Below are 18,579 nucleotides of genomic sequence, written 5' to 3'. Positions count from 1 at the left end.
TATGCAATTTGGTCGAAAAGACTAATTTTTCTCCCTTTCGACCCAATAAAATATTTCATCGATTTTATCAATAGTCTCTCGTGAACGCTTATTTGAATGATGCCCCATGCATTTAGCATGCATATGATTTGTTTGCACACACATGAGTGACCTCTTAAAATTAGGATTTTTTAGGGTTATTGCAACGACCTCTATTTTTGCCCATTGCTTACTACTAGTAAGAGCCTTTCCATCCTTACCCACAGCTCTCCTCACCACGGCCTGTATAAAGCAAACACTGAAAAAGATGACCGAAGAACATCATGCCCGATTGAAGGACATCGTAAAAAAGAATTGGGAGCGTTACAACCACAACCTCAAGAAAAAAGTGATAGAGCAAGCCAGCTCATCTCCACTAAGCAAACAAGTAAAGTTTGTGGATTACGACATGGAAGATAGTAGCACAACAGACACTAACACTAACACCGGCACCACCTGTGCACATATATCATGTCTATAGAAAGTAAGTCATGGTTTTCTATAGCTATTTATGTTCAGTTATTTGTAATTTTAAAATCTACAAATATGTCATATGCATACTTTCCTTTGTGATGTGATTTATTTTTTCTTTTGAAGCTGGCTTCTTTTTGAAGCTGGCTTCAAAAAGAAGTCAATCTTGAAAAGTTTTTTCAAGGGGAAAATGCTATCCTTAAAGATTTTATGGATGAGCCTAATGGCGTGGTGGTGCCCAATGATTACTTACTCTATTATTATTATGAGGAGATAAATATTGATAAGAGGAAGCAATTGGTCTCTCTTGAGAAAGGCCAAGACACAAGGGAAAAAAAAGGGTTTTGAAAAGGCAACAAAGAAGACTGACATGATCCAAATGGCTGCCCAAAGGTTAATTTATAGGTTGATTTTTTTGTAAGTGGTGTTGGAAATGTTCTTAAGAAAATGCTACATTCGTTTTAACTCAGGATGCTTTCTCAATCATATGTTGCTTTTCAATATTTTCAGATATTTTGTATGTTTGAAAGAAAGGGGTCATTTGGTTGTCATGCCTATAAGAGCAAAGAAATGGTTGGCTCTAAATAATGTGGCTTTGTGTATGTACCCCCAAAGTATGCATAAGTTGTCCTAGTGGGAACTAGAGATGTGCCCTTGGTGGATTGACCTTGAGAAAGGTCATGTTTTGGAGCGGGAGAAATATCTCCATCAGCATTTCAAGCTTGGGAATCCTCTCGTTGTGGAGAAGGTGGTTGACGAGGAGGTGGAGAAAAAGAGACCTACACAAAGGAGAGGTAATTTGGGTTCTTTATAAATCTAGGCATCTGCTAACTATTGGTTATTTTCTTGAGTTGCTCGTTGCTTTACTTTGCATATGTAAGACAAAGACAAAGTTGTGGAAGAGCAACCCAAGGGTGGACTTATTGGATGCAAAGATAGACAACATGAATATAGAGGATGCTCATGATGATGGTAACTCTTTTCCAACCTCTCTAAAATTGAGCTTGAGGTTTTCTTTTTATTGTGTTGATACTACATTATGTGAGGTTATGATTTTGGCTTTCTAACTATCCTATCAACAATGGCGTGAATGAGTAAAGATGTTTGACATTAGATCTTTCTTTGGATTGTTTTCAACATGAGGGCCTTCATGGGGCAAAACAACCTTGATCATTTCTAAAAGAATGATAACATATGTCTGCCAGCCTTTGTGCCCAGATCGACAATTTTATTTCTACATGTAGCATCAGCAGAGCTCAGTTTTCCATGATGATGAGACCACATAATGACCCCTCCATACCACAAGCGGACCGCATAAGGGCATTGCGGTTTGCTAGGAACATTGCAGAGCACCGATAGTTTATGGTGCAAATTTTGTTGGGTGTTTTGGAGTCCCCCTTGGTTTCGAGGACTATGAAGTCATGCATCATTACCAATTTTGTAATATTAATATACTTCCCTTCCTAGGTTTGATTAGTATCGAGGAAGATTTTTAATACCTTCAAATATAGTTTTTTTGATGACTTAAATTGTATCCCGAAGATTTCTATTGCTTTGTAATACTTGAAGAAGTCTCAAGATGTTGATTTTTGAAATATGGCATGCTTTGTATTCCACATATTCGTGTGTTTTGATGCTTTTTGATAAGTGTCTGGAAGGGTGTGAAAATTCACTGTGCAATTTGGTCGAAAAGACTAATTTTTCTCCCTTTCGAACCAATAAAATATTTCATCGATTTTATCAATAGTCTCTAGTGAACGCTTATTTGAATGATGCCCCATGCATACAGCATGCGTATGATTTGTTTGCACACACATGAGTGACCTGTTAAAATTAGGGTTTTTTAGGGTTATTGCAACAATGACCTCTATTTTTGCCCATCGCTTACTAGCGAGAGCCTTCCCATCCTTACCCACAGCTCTCCTCACCATGGCGTGTATAAAGCAAACACTGAAAAAGATGACCGAAGAACATCATGCCCGATTGAAGGACATCGTAAACAAGAATTGGGAGCGTTACAATCGCAACCTCAAGAAAAAATTGATAGAGCAAGCGAGCTCATCTCCACTAAGCAAACAAGTAAAGTTTGTGGATTACGGCATGGAAGATAGTCGCACAACAGACATCGACACACTGACACCGGCACCACCTATGCACATATATCATGTCTATAGAAAGTAAGTCATGGTTTTCTATAACTATTTATGTTCAGTTATTTGCAATTTTAAAATATGCAAATATGTCATATGCATACTTTCCTTTGTGATGTGATTTATTTTTTCTTTGAAGCTAGCTTCAAAAAGAAGTCACTCTTGAAAAAGTTTTTTCAAGGGGAAAATGCTATCCTTAAAGATTTTATGGATGAGCCTAATGGCGTGGTGGTGCCCAATGATTACTTACTCTATTATTATTATGAGGAGATAAATATTGATAAGAGGAAGCAATTGTTCTCTCTTGAGAAAGGCCAAGACACAAGGGAAAAAAAGGGTTTTGAAAAGGCAACAAAGAAGACTGACATGATCCAAATGGCTTCCCAAAGGTTAATTTACAGGTTGATTTTTTTGCACGTGGTGTTGGAAATGTTCTTAAGAAAATGCTACATTCGTTTTAACTCAGGATGCTTTCTCAATCATATGCTGCTTTTCAATATTTTCAGATATTTTGTATGTTTGAAAGAAAGGGGTCATTTGGTTGTCATGCCTATAAGAGCAAAGAAATGGTTGGCTCTAAATAATGTGGCTTTGTGTATGTACCCCCAAGTATGCATAAGTTGTCCCAGTGGGAACTAGAGATGTGCCCTTGGTGGATTGACCTTGAGAAAGGTCATGTTTTGGAGCGGGAGAAATATCTCCATCAGCATTTCAAGCTTGGGAATCCTCTCGTCGTTGTGGAGAAGGTGGTTGACGAGGAGGTGGAGAAAAAGAGACCTACACAAAGGAGAGGTAATTTGGGTTCTTTATAAATCTAGGCATCTGCTAACTATTGGTTATTTTCTTGAGTTGCTTGTTGCTTTACTTTGCATATGTAAGACAAAGACAAAGTTGTGGAAGAGAAACCCAAGGGTGGACTTATTGGATGAAAAGATAGACATGAATATAGAGGATGCTCATGATGATGGTAACTCTTTTCCAACCTCTCTAAAATTGAGCTTGAGATTTTCTTTTTATTGTGGTGTTACTACATTATGTGAGGTTAGGATTTTGGCTTTCTAACTATCCTATCAATAATGGCATGAATGAGTAAATTTGTTTGACATTAGATCTCTCTTTGGATTGTTTTCAACATGAGGGCCTTCATGGGGCAAAACAACCTTGATCATTTCTAAAAGAATGATAACATATGTCTACCAGCCAGATGTGCCAGTTTTAAATGTGTCATGTGGGGATGCTCCAAAGTGTTTGGCCGTTGTTGGGGATTATATTGCTCCAAAGTGTTTGGCCGTTGTTGGGGATTATATTGCTATTGACAAGGGTTTTATAAATGGCACAATAATGCATCTTACACCATAGGTCATGAGAACATGAAAAACTCCTATCCCAAGGGTAGACAATGTGCAAGGAAAGGGAGATCAGTTTCTTGGGCGGTTGATTTGATATTTTTGGACCTCCCTTTTGGTGGAGTATTACATGGTGCCACTAACTCTAGGCCCCCATGGGATATAGTATCTAAGGACCATGTGCGGTATGGAGTTGGTTTGGCTGCATCAACTCTTGGTGATTTTGCCTAGTTGTTGATTATAGCATCCATGGAGGTGATATTCCATGTGTTAGAATCTTGCAAGCATTTACTTTTGTCAGATGATTTGGTTGATAAAAGTTTTGTTATGTTTTATATGAGAGATAGTGGGTTGGGTTGAGCGCTATTGCTGTGTATCGGATTTGGAGATTTGGCATCGTTTTATTGTCATGCATCACTCACCCTATAGTAGATACTATGAGATTGGTGGTTTCCAGATAGAGATAGTGTGTTTAGTGGTGGTTCGAAGTAAATTTGTTTAATATGTATGATTTTTTGTACCTTATTTGGTTGTCATTCTATTGCAGTATACCTCTTCTATGCTCTTTGCATTTTGCATACGAGGTATGATTCCTGCGATTTACTACTTGGAGAGTGCACCTCTTTTTGAGGTGCTTCATATGCATCCTATGGATTGGATGGCATACCATTATGTGCTAGATGTATCTCATGCTAGGGATCTCGGGGGTGTGGAGATCCATAGTGTTTTGGAGCACAATGTTACTTTCATTTACAAGGTATTTGGAGTTGTTCTGACGTCCTAGTGCTGTTTGCGTTGAGTTGGTGGGCTGTGGCACAGCTTCTCTACTTAAGGCATGTTTGAGGTCACGTCGTTTATGCACTTTGATGGACTCTGACGAAGGTCTTCTGTCTTCATACGTACAACCATTGCTTCTAGCTAGGAGGCAAGGAGGCTAGGGGGAGGCTAGCAATTCACGTGATTGGGATGATGATATCAATGAGTGTGTGGGACATAATCCATATGATTAGTAAGCATCGACCTTATTCAGTGCTACATTGATAGTAGTTGTTTGGCTTTGTTTTTTGATGTGCTTGGGACTATTGTCACTCTAATATGTTATGGATTTAACAGTGTTTTACATTAGGTCAATGCTTAAGGATCCTAGTTTGCTATTCTGGTTGCCTTCATGCATATGTTTAAAAACAAGAACATTAAAGTTTAATCTACAATACATAGATATACTTAAACATGTCAATTTGCAAAAAACTAAACAATTTTATTCTTTATTTTCTATCCAAAGTGTGCTACCAAAGTATGCCAAAGCAATGGCAAGAAAAATGGCTGGAGACACATGTTTTGAGAAGCACCATGCAGATAGAGGTCACGCTCATCATGTTTTTATAGACGATGAGTGTGACTCAACTTAATTTTCTTTGGTGTATTTAGTGGACAATGCAACACATGGTTTTTGTGTTTGCTTGCAAGCCATGATTGGCGATTTTGTTTTGGTCGGTCTTGATTAATGCAGATACTGTTGGGTATTCTTCCATGCAAGTAAAAAATTGTAGTTGGAGTTGTGTTTCAATTTTTCATGGTGATTGATGTGATCTTGTAATGTGCTACTTGTGTCTTGTGCTCACTTTGAATTTTTTTCAGTTGTAAAAGTTTATCGAGTAACTTCCATTTTTTTGGGATTTTTTGCCAAGTTTCGCTCTAATGAGAAAAGGTTGCTCGATGTTTGATAAAACTCAATCAACTTACCTTGATGGGTATCTAAGGGATAGCCAACAAGCATCTACTTGAGGTTTACAAGATTATTACTTTATTTGATTGTCACCTTGGAACATAATTTCAGAGTAGCTCTCAAGTTGTCATATGATATGCTTAAGGCTAATACTTTTTACACAATACTGTTCCCAAATACAATAACTACAAACAAACCAAGGTATGAGTGACTATAAACATGTGTGGAGTTCCCTTATCCTTTCATTAATAGACAAGTGAATTTCTCTACATTCTAGTAGAATTTTGCATCCTTTACGAGCTCCTCTCTCTCTCTTCCTCTTGTTTTGCTGACTCTTGTTACTTAATCTTGTGATTTTTAATAAGAAGTATGGAGTGCATGAGTCCTCAAGTGCTTTAATGACCTTTGTGTTACTAGATTTGGTTAGGGAGAGTTGTGTATGGCTTTAGATGGAAGTCTCTGCTATGTGTGGGAATGATATATATAATCCTTACATTGAATGTAATGAAGTCTAGGATGAGATTCTAGTGGTTCTAGGGAGTTGTTAGTGATAAGTTGTTGAAATGACATCTTAAGTTGTATTGGTTTCATTCAAGGTGTATGGTGGCTCATTGAGAAAAGGTTATTTTCTATGAGGTTCAATGTTCAAAGGTAAAGTTTGATGATGCAGTGTACTATAAACATGGAACATTCTAGTCACATATTTCAAGTGTTTGATCACCTGGTTTGTGCAAGAAGCCATGCTATGTGTAATATTATGGAGTGAAAAGGAATGTGTACTTGTATTAGTTTCGTTGAGAGTATACTGCTCATTGAGAAAAGGTTTTTCTCTATGAGGATCAATGTTTAAAGGTAAAGTTTGATGATGTGATGTAATAGAAACATGGAACATTCTATCAAGTGCCTGATTACATGGTTTGTACAAAGCCACATGATGTGTAAATTATAGAGTGAAAAGGAATGTGTACTTTTTATTTATATAGAGCTATATATTAATGTGTACTTTAAGCTCTCCTTTTTAGAGGTTTTTGTATTTAGAGTGTGGCATGATTTTTAAGCATTACCATCTTGCTTTCCTTTATGTAATCAAGTTTTTAAGCGTCTTTTTTACCTAGGGGGGTTCATCTAAAAATATATAAGTATATCACGTGAGTTCAAATGAAGGGGTTTTTTAATTGAAAAATTTTAAGGTATATTTATAGAAATACATTTACAGAAGAGGTTTTTTAATCAATTTTGAAAAAAAAAACCATAATTCCATAAAGAATAAGGGGTGGTTTTATTCATAGAAAATTCACAAGTAAGGGGTTTTTTAAATACCCCTTGAACATAGGGTTTCTTAGTAGTACCCCCCTCCCCCCATGATTTTTTAACTCAATTTTGGATTTATTTAAGTGCTTTAATCCATCCCAACGCTTAGGAAATCAAGTTACTAGCATAAGTTTCTATGGAGGATAAACACACACCTTAGGCCTTAGAGTTATCTTTATTTCTTTTTTGTTGGTCTAGCTTGATTATGTAGGCTAATAAGGTACTAGCTTAGGGGTGTATAATCATTTTTTATTAGGATAGTGTACTTTTAGATTGAGTCAATCTATCTTTTATGTGTAGAGAAAGATAGAGGCTGCGAAGCTTTAAGCAAGCTAAGAGAGCAGAAAAAGAGAGGATAAAATATTTGGATGACGACATCATCAAGACAAGATATAATTGGTAACCAGAAGGAAGGAAAGTGATAGCAAACCACTAGCCTAGTGTCATCAACAGAGGGTGAATCTAGACAGTAGTATAAAGCAACAAGTATTATGAACTCTTCAACCTACTTGAATCTCACAGCCGGGGATTTAATATTCACGTGATCAGAAGATTTTTTATGATAATAACATATGTGAACAAGTTATTCACATATTCTCATGTTACCGTTCACAAAATAACAGGTCACTTGCTATTTGGGAACCCCTTAAAAGCTTGGCTACACATGGGAATAAGCTATTCACATGTTCTCATGTTACCATCTTCACATAATAGCAGGTCAGTGGCCACCTTTTATGCCCAACAAAGATAAATTTTTTAGGCCCTTGTGAAAGCTTTGTGAATATAACATGTGATCACAAGATTTTTTGTGTTATTAACATATGTTATTAACATGTTCACATGTTCTCGTTTACGTCAGTGAAATCCCTGCTCACAGCTCTATTCTACCCTCTCAACCGTAAAAATAGAGTTATCAATAGTTGTCTACATCACAAGACAATTCTTAGAAGGTAATCTCTCCTCAACTCTAGCACCATCCTACCAAGGGTGGTATGGAGAACCTCTTGCTTGATCCTCCCGATTGATTATTTCACTTAAATGGGAACTTTAGACATCCACTTTACCTCTAGAATGAGTAGTAGTAAACATTTGGCGGCATCATCTCACAAATAACCGCCTTGTGTCTCTATCATAGCTCTGTGTGTGTTTGTGTGTGTGCATGCACGTGTGCGCACATGCGTGTGATGGTCTAAAACTTTGGTGGCATGTCTGCTTTTGTGTGTGTGTGTGTGCACGTGCGTGTGCATGTGCATGTGCATGTGTGTGATGGTCTAAAACTTTGGCAGCATCATCTTGGAAATAGCCATAGCCCCCTCTTATCTCTATCATCATTCTGTGTGTGTGTGTGTGTGTGTGTGTACAGATAGATATATACATATGCATACATCCTTTGTCCTCTTTGTATGGTGGGACCCACCAAAAGTGGTCTAAAAACTATTCAGGGTACCTAAACATTCCCCCACCTTACACACATGCACATATTTTATGGTCCTGCTGACCCATTTTGCTTACATGAGGAATTAGATTCTTTTCTAAGTTGGAGTGTGGAATTGCAAATCTCATGTTCGTGATATATAAGTAGATATATACAAAATATGGGTTCCGAATCCATAACTTGGGGGCCCATGAATTCTTGCACTAGCCACAAATTGGGGGCCCATGACTTCTTCTCACTAACCACCACCACCACCAGTCCATAAAACATAACTTGTTGGCAAGCCTCATATTCTTTTGCATTCATATTAGGGCCCTTTCACAAATGCTTGTAGAAAAGTTCTCGAATAGTTAGGGATAACTAGCTTAACCTTTTGTAGGGACCTCTCACAAATGCCCGTAGCCAAGTGCTTGGACATGTAGGGATAACTAGGTCAAACTTTTGTAGTGTCTGAGGAAATTTATTGATAATATTAATAAAGACAAACTTTGTTCATCTATGGTGTGTAGAGTCAAGAACCTACAAGAACTTCTAGATGCTTGGATATGAGCTGGATAAGTCACCATTTCCAAATGTTTGTGAAGCCACCCTAAGTATAGGTGCATGATCGTTTTTGAACAGCAATATCAACAAGGCCTGAGAAAGTTGTCAACTTGGGGGGGTCCATCACTTGCGTGACACAAACAACCCCTTTATCATGATCCCTCCATCATTGACTTGCAAAACAAGTAACAGGCCAAGTAGCCCTAACATAGCTTCAAACAATACAATCTTTAACATTCATACACGTGCAACACAATGCCATTCTCAACACACAGTTGTAGTAGCAACAATGACATCATAGTAGACACTAGATCTTTGATTGCTGGCAAGCAACTAAAAACAAGGTTCCCTCCCAGCATACTACAAATAGTATGTCATTAAGGGTTTAGGTTTTTTCCTCTCCTCTCATGAAATTGTAAATAGGACCAAGAGGGATAACATCCTTGCAAGCCCTAAAACATTAGGGTTAAATTTATTACCAATGTAAAGGGTCTATAAGTCTAATTGAGGTTTAAAGGGAAAACTAAATATCAGGGGATATATTAACATAATATAAATCATTCATAAACTAATGCTACCGCATAATTAGCTCTTCGACTTGGATGTGGTGTCTAAAATGATGGTATGTGAATGTTGTAATCATGCATAAACTAATTTTACCTTATAATTGGGTAGCATGCACAAACTAATACTACCCTGTAATTGGTTCTTTACCTTGGATGTGGTGCCTAAAATGATTATATGTGATTGTTGCAATCATGTTGACATCTAAGGGCTTAGCCCATCAGCCCATCACCCAAAGGCCCTTCTGTTAAGGCTCACCCTAACCCTCCTTGAAACACATCCAAAAAGCCCTTACCCGGTGAACCGCAACTGTCGTTGAGGATCTTTCCAATGGCCGAGCTCGTAACTCTCAAGGTCTCCAAGCTCTACAAATCCTTGAGAAGCAATTCCACCGTGTCTCCTACGAGTGTTGTCACACCGCCGCATTGTACTACGCGTCCTCATCCCTCCTCTTACCTCATTTCACTCACACACTCACTAGCATGCATTTGTTAGAGAGATTAGCAAGAGAATTAGCAAGGACAAGACTCAATTGCACAATGGGAGAGTATGTTGTATTATGAGAGAAATTCACTTATATACATGGCCATAAGTTCTCACATTCACTTAAACTATGGCCGGTCGGGCACTTTAGGCTTATAAGAGGCCTAATGTTATTACAATGTGACTACTCTCATAATATATCCATAAAGTACATAACTTAGGATTTCATCCTAACTTGCTACCACACGCTCTTGAAGCGAAAATCGCCATAAATACTCCGTCACACCATTATGGGCGCCCATCCAAGTTGTAGCTTTGAATACTATTGCTTCATATCTTGAATGTATGACCCTTTGGTATATCTACCATGACTCTTTGATGTAAGATGATGCCAGTAGCTCTTGTTAATCCTAGAATTGGATTAACATCTTACTAGTTAATGCAAAGAGTTAAGGGCAATAGGTTGATATAAACTCTCTACTTGAGTACAATACTTGGGTGGTTAAGGTGGCCGGTCACTCCGAAAAAAAAAGGGGGGATAATAGAGTGTGCTCCCCCTTTGCACACAAATATAGATATACACTAGTAACTAATATTTTATTTATTTTTAGATTATTTTTCAAGTTGCTGCATGGATTCCCCTTTGCACACAAATATAGATATATACTAGTGTTTTATTCATTATTTATTTATTTTTCAAGTTTGCTGCATGGGTTCTTGCACAGTGCACTACATGAGCACTTGCACCCTTGCATTTCACCAGCTACTTCTCGCATTACAGTTCCTTTGTACTTGTTGCTTATGCACACCATCTTTTGCTTGCACTTGTTGGCTTCTCATTTTTTGCGCATGCGAACCCCAGCTTCGACTGCCTTGCAGAAGCTATCGAGACGAACCCTCATCAAGCCTCATTGACCCTAGACCCTTCTTATTTTAAAGTTGAGAATAAGGCGGATGAGGATTGGCGCAGAGTTCTTGCAGTATGTCCGATACTCATGAATCCTTGGGATTAGTTACACTCATGAAGTCGGACTAGCAGCACAAGCACACATTCAGCTCTTTGAGAACAATATAGACTGGCAATAAGTTAATCACATGACAAACTGTGTTTAATTAGGTGACATGTGATCGTGAATCAATGCCGCTTGGATTCATCATACTAAGCAAGGGATGTATGAAAATCCATTCATAGCCAAAAAGTTAGAGAGAATAGCAAGAACAGGTGGATGAAGATGCATTATTAGTCAAAAGAAAAGATTTGGTTCACCTCCTTGTTGGCTCCATGCCATGATGATGAAAAAATTAACAACGAGAAAATATATGCACAAACAGAAAGATCATAATTCAGGATTGGCCTGCCTTCATTCGCCTTGTTTACAGTGTGGCTTGATGAATTTATGTAGCACGCATGGTGCCACATCTTTGGATCTCTCAAGAAACAGGAGCTAGAGATAGCATGAAGAACCATGTTATCAATTGGTGTCCTTGAGCTGTTAAACTGAGTGATTAATAAGGCTCTGAAGTGAGGGAGCTGCAATATCAGTTCAGTAATTGTTGCTGGAACCAGAGCAACAGTCATGCGTTAGGCAACGTTACACCACGCAGGGTTCCCCATAGGTAATTGGGTACAACCTGGGATTCCTGGCACAATACATGCAGATGCATTCAAGGAATAAAAAGCACACGCGGACGGACAAGGACGAGGAGGTACTGGTGGACGTGGTGGTGGTGATGGTGTAAGCGCATGCATCATCATGAAGTTTCCAGGAGCTGTCGGATGCGCAGGCAAAGCTCGAAGCACGGTTATAGGGCCAGGGTGAGGGGATGGCAGACAGGGAACGGTACTAGGTTGCCGTAGCTGGGTGGCAACAAGAGTAGGGCCAGCTGCGACCAGCTGACTAGCGGGCTGCTGCAGGTGCTGTCGAACTGCTGGTCGACGTTGGTAGCAGCGTGGCTGCAAAGTTGCAGTCTGCTTGTTGTAGGAGGAAGACCTGCAGGCATTGATGCCATGACTACGGCCGATGTGAAGAAAGGTTTGCAAGGGCCGACGGTTGGGGAGACAACGACCACGCTTGGCGAGCCAGTCAGCTGTCTCATTGCCGGGGATGCCACAGTGGGCGCGCACCTTCTTCACGTTGACACGGCACGGCAACGATTGGGCGGCCTCCACAATACGGCGGAGGATGGCCAGGTCATGGTGGGCGGAGGTGAGTGAAGGGTCGGTGATGGGCTTGGTCTGGAACATGTCCAACATCTGCAGAGCAGAGAGAGAGTCGGTCCACACAGTCACCTCTTGGTGGCGTTCGTGCATGAAGTCTTCATCGTGGTCGAGCAAGGACTCTAGCGCACAGCAGATGCCCATGAGCTCTACAGAGGCAATGTTGATTGAGATAGACATGTCCAACAGTATTTTTACAGCCAAACCTGTGTCTTCTGACTCAAAGTAGACTCCATACCCAGCGCTCTCATCGCTCTCCTTGTACGAACCATCGGTGAAGATGTTGTAGGTTGCAGATGAAGAGATCGCAGAGAGGTCCACCCTTTCTGATGTGTCGATGGCCAGCATGATTGAGAATTAAAGGAAGCTCAATGCTTGTGTGCTCAAGAAAATGGAGAACAGGGGGGGCTTATATAAATGCTTCTTCGTACTTTTCCTCCTGCCTTTTGCTTTTCGTGGCAACCCGCGTGCTTTTTTAACCAAGGCGCTGCTTTTTAACCAAAATGCAACTTTTGTACCGCTAGCGTCACGGAAGGCGCCCACCATGATTTGCCACGTAGGCCCCATTTACGCCTCTTAATCGAGAATTGTAATTTCAAATATCAGTGTCGCCGGGCATAACGGAATCAAAAAACTTATGATTACAACATTTTACAAGTTGATCTTAAAACTTTACGCATTTCACTTTTTTTAATATATAAAAAATCTTTACACATATTTATGAAATAGTTTATAATAATTAAACTACCTTCAGTTTTCTTTTTTTTTAAATAAATTTGGGATTTTTTTATTTTGCCACAGTTGTAATTGCTCTCCTTAAAGAAGGAATCAAGCATAATCTCACAAAATCAATTCCCTTGATATAATAGTGCCTTGAGAAGAGCCATAATAAAAGTGTAGTGCCTTGAGAAGAGCCATAATAAAAGTGCCTTGAGAAGAGCCATCTTCTTATAGAAATTCAGTATCCATGAGATGTTCACATGTCATTCTTCTCTACTCGATATGCTTGATTTGATCTTTTCCTTTTCCTTTTTGAGCTTCTTGTTAGCTTGATAATGCAGAAGAGTCCATGTTAAGCTTGGAATTGTGCTCAATTTCAGTGAACCTTCCTTGCCACCTTAGAAACTAGGGGGCTGACTCGTGCTTCGCACGCATATAATTCCAAGCTTGATATTTTTCAAATTCTACCCCTTCATGAACCTCTAAGCTGTGTCCAGAACCTCCAAATTATTGCCACGTGGTAATTTCATGAAACTCTTCCCTTATATAATATAGAGATTTATTGTAATTTAAATGCATTATGCTCCTTATATAATATAGAGATTTATTGTAATTTAAATGCATTATTGTAAGTTATGCATTATGCTCCTTCTATGATAAATATATATATATATATATATTTATTGTATAATATATATATACTCATTTATTTGTTTTAAAATATTTATATAAACATATTTATTATATAATACATATATATATATATATATAAACTTATTATAAATCCATTATAAACATATTTATTATAATAAACGTATACATATTTACTATATAATACACACACACATATATATATATATAGATAGATAGATAGATATAGATAGATAGATAGATATATATAGATATATAGATATATATATATATATAAACTTATTATAAATCCATTATAAAATATATATATGTTATATATTATATACATATTTATTATATAAATATATTGTTTAGTACGTATTAAACACATAGTATTATATGAAATTTTTATTATTATATAAATATATTTATATATTTACATAATAAACATATGTTATCATATTAAATTTCCTCTTTTTATATAATTTATATTTGCCTACATAATAAATATATAAGTTTATATTTACTATACACTTATTATATTAAATATGTTTATTTACTTTATAGTAATCAAATACTCATCATATAAACATATATTTATTTACATTATATTTATATGTATATATATGTATTAATTAATTTATTTTCATATATTTTACATGTATACATACATACCTACACACATGCGTACGCGTACACACAGATACATACATACATACATACATACATACATACATACATATATATATATAGTGTGTGTGTGTGTGTGTGCGAGCCCACGCGTGTGTGTGTATGTGTACGTATATATATAATATAAATATATATATCTTTCTATAATAAATATTTAATTATTATAAAAAATAAGCATAATTATTTAAAAAAAACACACACACACACCCACGCATGTGCACATGCACACACACATATATATTATAAATATAAATGTATTTTAATAATAAACATAAAAGCATATATATATATATATATATATATATGTATGTATGTATGTATGTATGTATGTGTGTGTCTATATGTTGTATATGTGTGTATGTGTGTGTGTGTGTGTATTTAAATATTCTCTCTCTCTCCCCGCTATAGATATATACACAGTATACTCTTTATATAATCTATATATATACATATATTTATGTATTTATATATTTACATATATTTGCACACACACACACACATATGAAATATATATATATATATATATGCATACATACATCTTATATATATCTATCTAGGAGAGAGAGAGAGAGAGAGAGAGAGAGAGAGAGAGAGTATTTAATTATTATAAAAAATAAACATATTTAATATAATAAAACACACACACACACATATTTACCTCATTTTGTAAGTATACACACACACACTCTCCCCTATACACACACATATACACATTAATAAACACCCACACACAAATAGTCTTAAAACTGGTATAATTTGTGCCTCATTTTCTAATTAATAATCCTGTATGTTAATTTTGGATTGTTGTGCAGAAACTCATATCATTGATGGAAGAATAATGAGGACTTTGGAACATCTCACTCTACAATCTCTTCATGCCTATATATATAGTTGGAATCCTAGCTAATTTTGCTTAACACTAGTGTTATTTTGCAAGTATACATGTGTAACCACATAACCATCTTTTTTCGTATTTTTGACCCTTCGTTTCATTATCTACTCCTAATTTCATCTTCTTTTGGTGTAAATTTGTATGAGTATTGGATCCTTTCTTGTGCTAACAAATGTTACTTAGTGAATTTTAATTATCCCATTTATATTGTTCTCATATTTTCTATTATTTTTATACACTTCCTAATGTACTACTTTGGAACCCATTAGTAAGTTAATATATGTGTATAGACCCTATCTATAACTATGGGACTTACCCTACCAAGTCCTATGGCTATAAGATAATCAATTAATGGTTTGAAGATAATTATCTTTTCCATTTTTATATACCCTTCTATTTTAACACATAATAGCTAGTTGGCTCCCACGCCTCTTGCATTAATATAGGCATAAGCTTTTGCTAATTATGTCCACACTATGGCAATGTGCTTATCCTCTAGTAGTTAGCGCAATGACTGTAGTTAAAATGTCATCCTAATTACAATTAATTAGCTAAATTAAACTAATCACATCATACCTCTTACACCTACAAATACACCCCCAACTTGTTCGCCTTAACCATTATCATTCGAGCGGCTGTTTTCGAGTAGTGTTATCTTACTAGATGGCTAACCCGCAGGTGTGAAAATTACATAAGCTTCTTTGTTTTCACTAGTAGTTCTATTGTGTGGCGATAGTACTTAGCCATCTATATAATTCACCATTTGCAGAATTTCCAGCATGGTTTAAATAAGTTTCCTTAATTGATGCTTATTCTTTTTACTAACCTAACTACTTTAGCTCCCTTATTATCTTATAATATAATTTTCAAGTGCAATTATTCTTTGCTAACATTGTATAATTATCCTTTGTTATAGGGATTAATAAACCTGTACATGCTAAGTTAATTCTTTAATAGTTGTTTTTACTCATAAGATATTTTAATATTCTTACTAGATGATTCATTAGTTGGGATATTTTCTCTATTAATATTAATTGTTGTATTTCGTTTTAATACTATGTATGTACAAATAATTTTTAATAAGCTAATTCTTATTTGTTAACCAATATTAATGTAGTGTTAAATTAACTTTAACACTTGTTAAAGTGCTCTTAACATTTCGATAACATTCAGAGTTTTTTCATTAAAACATATGATCGGTTGTGCTCTTTTATATATAAGGCATATTGTAATACGCATATTGTAATACACATATCACAATGTTTCCTTCTCTAACTTTCTCACGTTTTCTCTATGGTTTTTTCATTTAAATACTATTTAGAATAGTTAATCTTTTTGTATAATCTTCTCTAGTTTTATCTATGTTCTCATATACTCACACACACACATACCCACAAACACACACAGAGAGACATTCACACACACACATACCCACAAACTCACACACACTCACTGACACATACATATATTCACACACACACACATACATATATTCACACACACACACACACACACATACACACACACTTACATGTTGACAATCCTAAAATGGGATTGATCATGGTGGTGATAGACACAAGATTAAGCATAAAACTTAAGGTGGGTTATACCACACTAAAAACTCCACGAGAGAGAGAGGGAGAGAGAGCACACTCAACACTTGATCTCTTCTTCTTCTTTTGCATTCACAATGAACCATACAATGATATAGGATTTCTAGCCTTATCCCACTTTACACATCATCATCCATGTGGCACTCCCTTTTCCACCCTTTTAGTAAACACTCGCACACCATACAATATCACGGTGGCATTCTTATCTTACCACAATATCTGGTTGCTTTTCCACATACACACAACACTGCAATTACATCTCTTAACAGCCCCTCTTAATCGAGGTGTTCCACAACTCATCCATCACCCATCACCAATGTAGCATTGCTAAATGCAACACGTCTCTCAACACTCCTCCTCAATGCAAAATTGGAGTGTTATCCAATGAACATGTGTGCGTGTGCCTACCATCTTAGACACCTAGTCAATTTTGAGCTGACTCACTCACAGCAGAACCACTGAGTCCGATAAGTCTGGGTGGGAACCAACCCACACGCATGCACCTCACACGTGCATTGCTCATGCACACATGAGGACAACCATTTTGAGCTTCTCAGTGAGCTTGAGTAGTAGGGAAACCCTCATACCAACAATGATGCCATGGGTGAAATACACATACAAAAAATTTGGGCGAAAGCCAAGCAGTAAAGCCTGTGTGTGAACAACCTCTTAACAATTTGTGTGTGTAAACTTTTCCTTTCATATACATGAATAGCTTGCAAGATTCTATATGAACAGTACCTTTTTTCGTGGGTGTGAAATGAAAAGATGCATGGGAGAATAGAGCTTGTGCTCTTGCAAGCACACACTGCGCCTATCGCAAAATCACTAGCATCAGTCTCAACAATGTAAGGTCTGCTCATTCGGCTTAGAAAACAGTCCGCCAGCACACTACTGCCCCACGACAATAAAAATAGGAGAAAAAAACATGGAAAATGGGGAAAAATGAGAGAACACTCTAGGCAGGCACACCCACAACAAAGGCCCTCTGTGAGCACTATGGTATAAACAGGAGATGACTGCTAACACCCCCTCTCAGCTCCTAGATGTGGGACCAACCCCAATAAGCTGGAGTGCTGTCGAAGCATAGCGTGAGGTAGAGACTTCGTGAAGAGGTCCGCCGCATTGTCCTCTGTCGAACAATAAACAAGCAAGATGTAACTAGCCAAACTCTTCTCACGAAGAAAGTGATATTGTATCTCTATGTTCTTGGTCCGGGCATGGAAGACCGAGTTCCAAAAACTAGCTATACAGCTCTGGTTATCACACTGGATGACCGTGGGTTCCTTCTATGGAAACCCAATCTCGCCAAGCAACCTCCGCAGCCACACAACCTCGCAACAAGCAGCACCACAAGCAGCTTGGTACTTTGCCTCTAAGGATGACAAGGCAATAGTTGGCTGCCTTTTGCAACTCCATGAAATAGCTCTTGAGCCAAAGGTAAATCCATAGCCTAATGTAGATCTCCTCGTGTCTAGATCTCCTCCCCAATCTGAGTTGCTCTAACCTTGGAGTGTGACTCCATCTGTTGCTCCCCCTCTAATGTCATAGAAGAGTCCAAGATCTTTCGTACCCAACAGATACCGCAACATCCGCAATCTTGCGTCCCAATGAGTCTTCAAAGGCATCTGCATGAATGAGCTCAACAGCCCTATGGGAAAGCATGAATGAGCTCAACAACCCCATGAGAAAGCTCAAGTCCAATCTAGTGTTTAGCAACCAAATCAATGAACCAACGAGCTTCTGATACAGAGAGGCATCAACATGCT

Source organism: Cibotium barometz, chromosome 42 (genome assembly GCF_041138505.1).
Source record: "Cibotium barometz isolate CiBa-2024 chromosome 42, ASM4113850v1, whole genome shotgun sequence".
Lineage (NCBI taxonomy): Eukaryota > Viridiplantae > Streptophyta > Polypodiopsida > Cyatheales > Cibotiaceae > Cibotium > Cibotium barometz.
The sequence above is the reverse complement of the archived record's forward strand: the minus strand, read 5'-3'. Positions refer to the sequence as shown.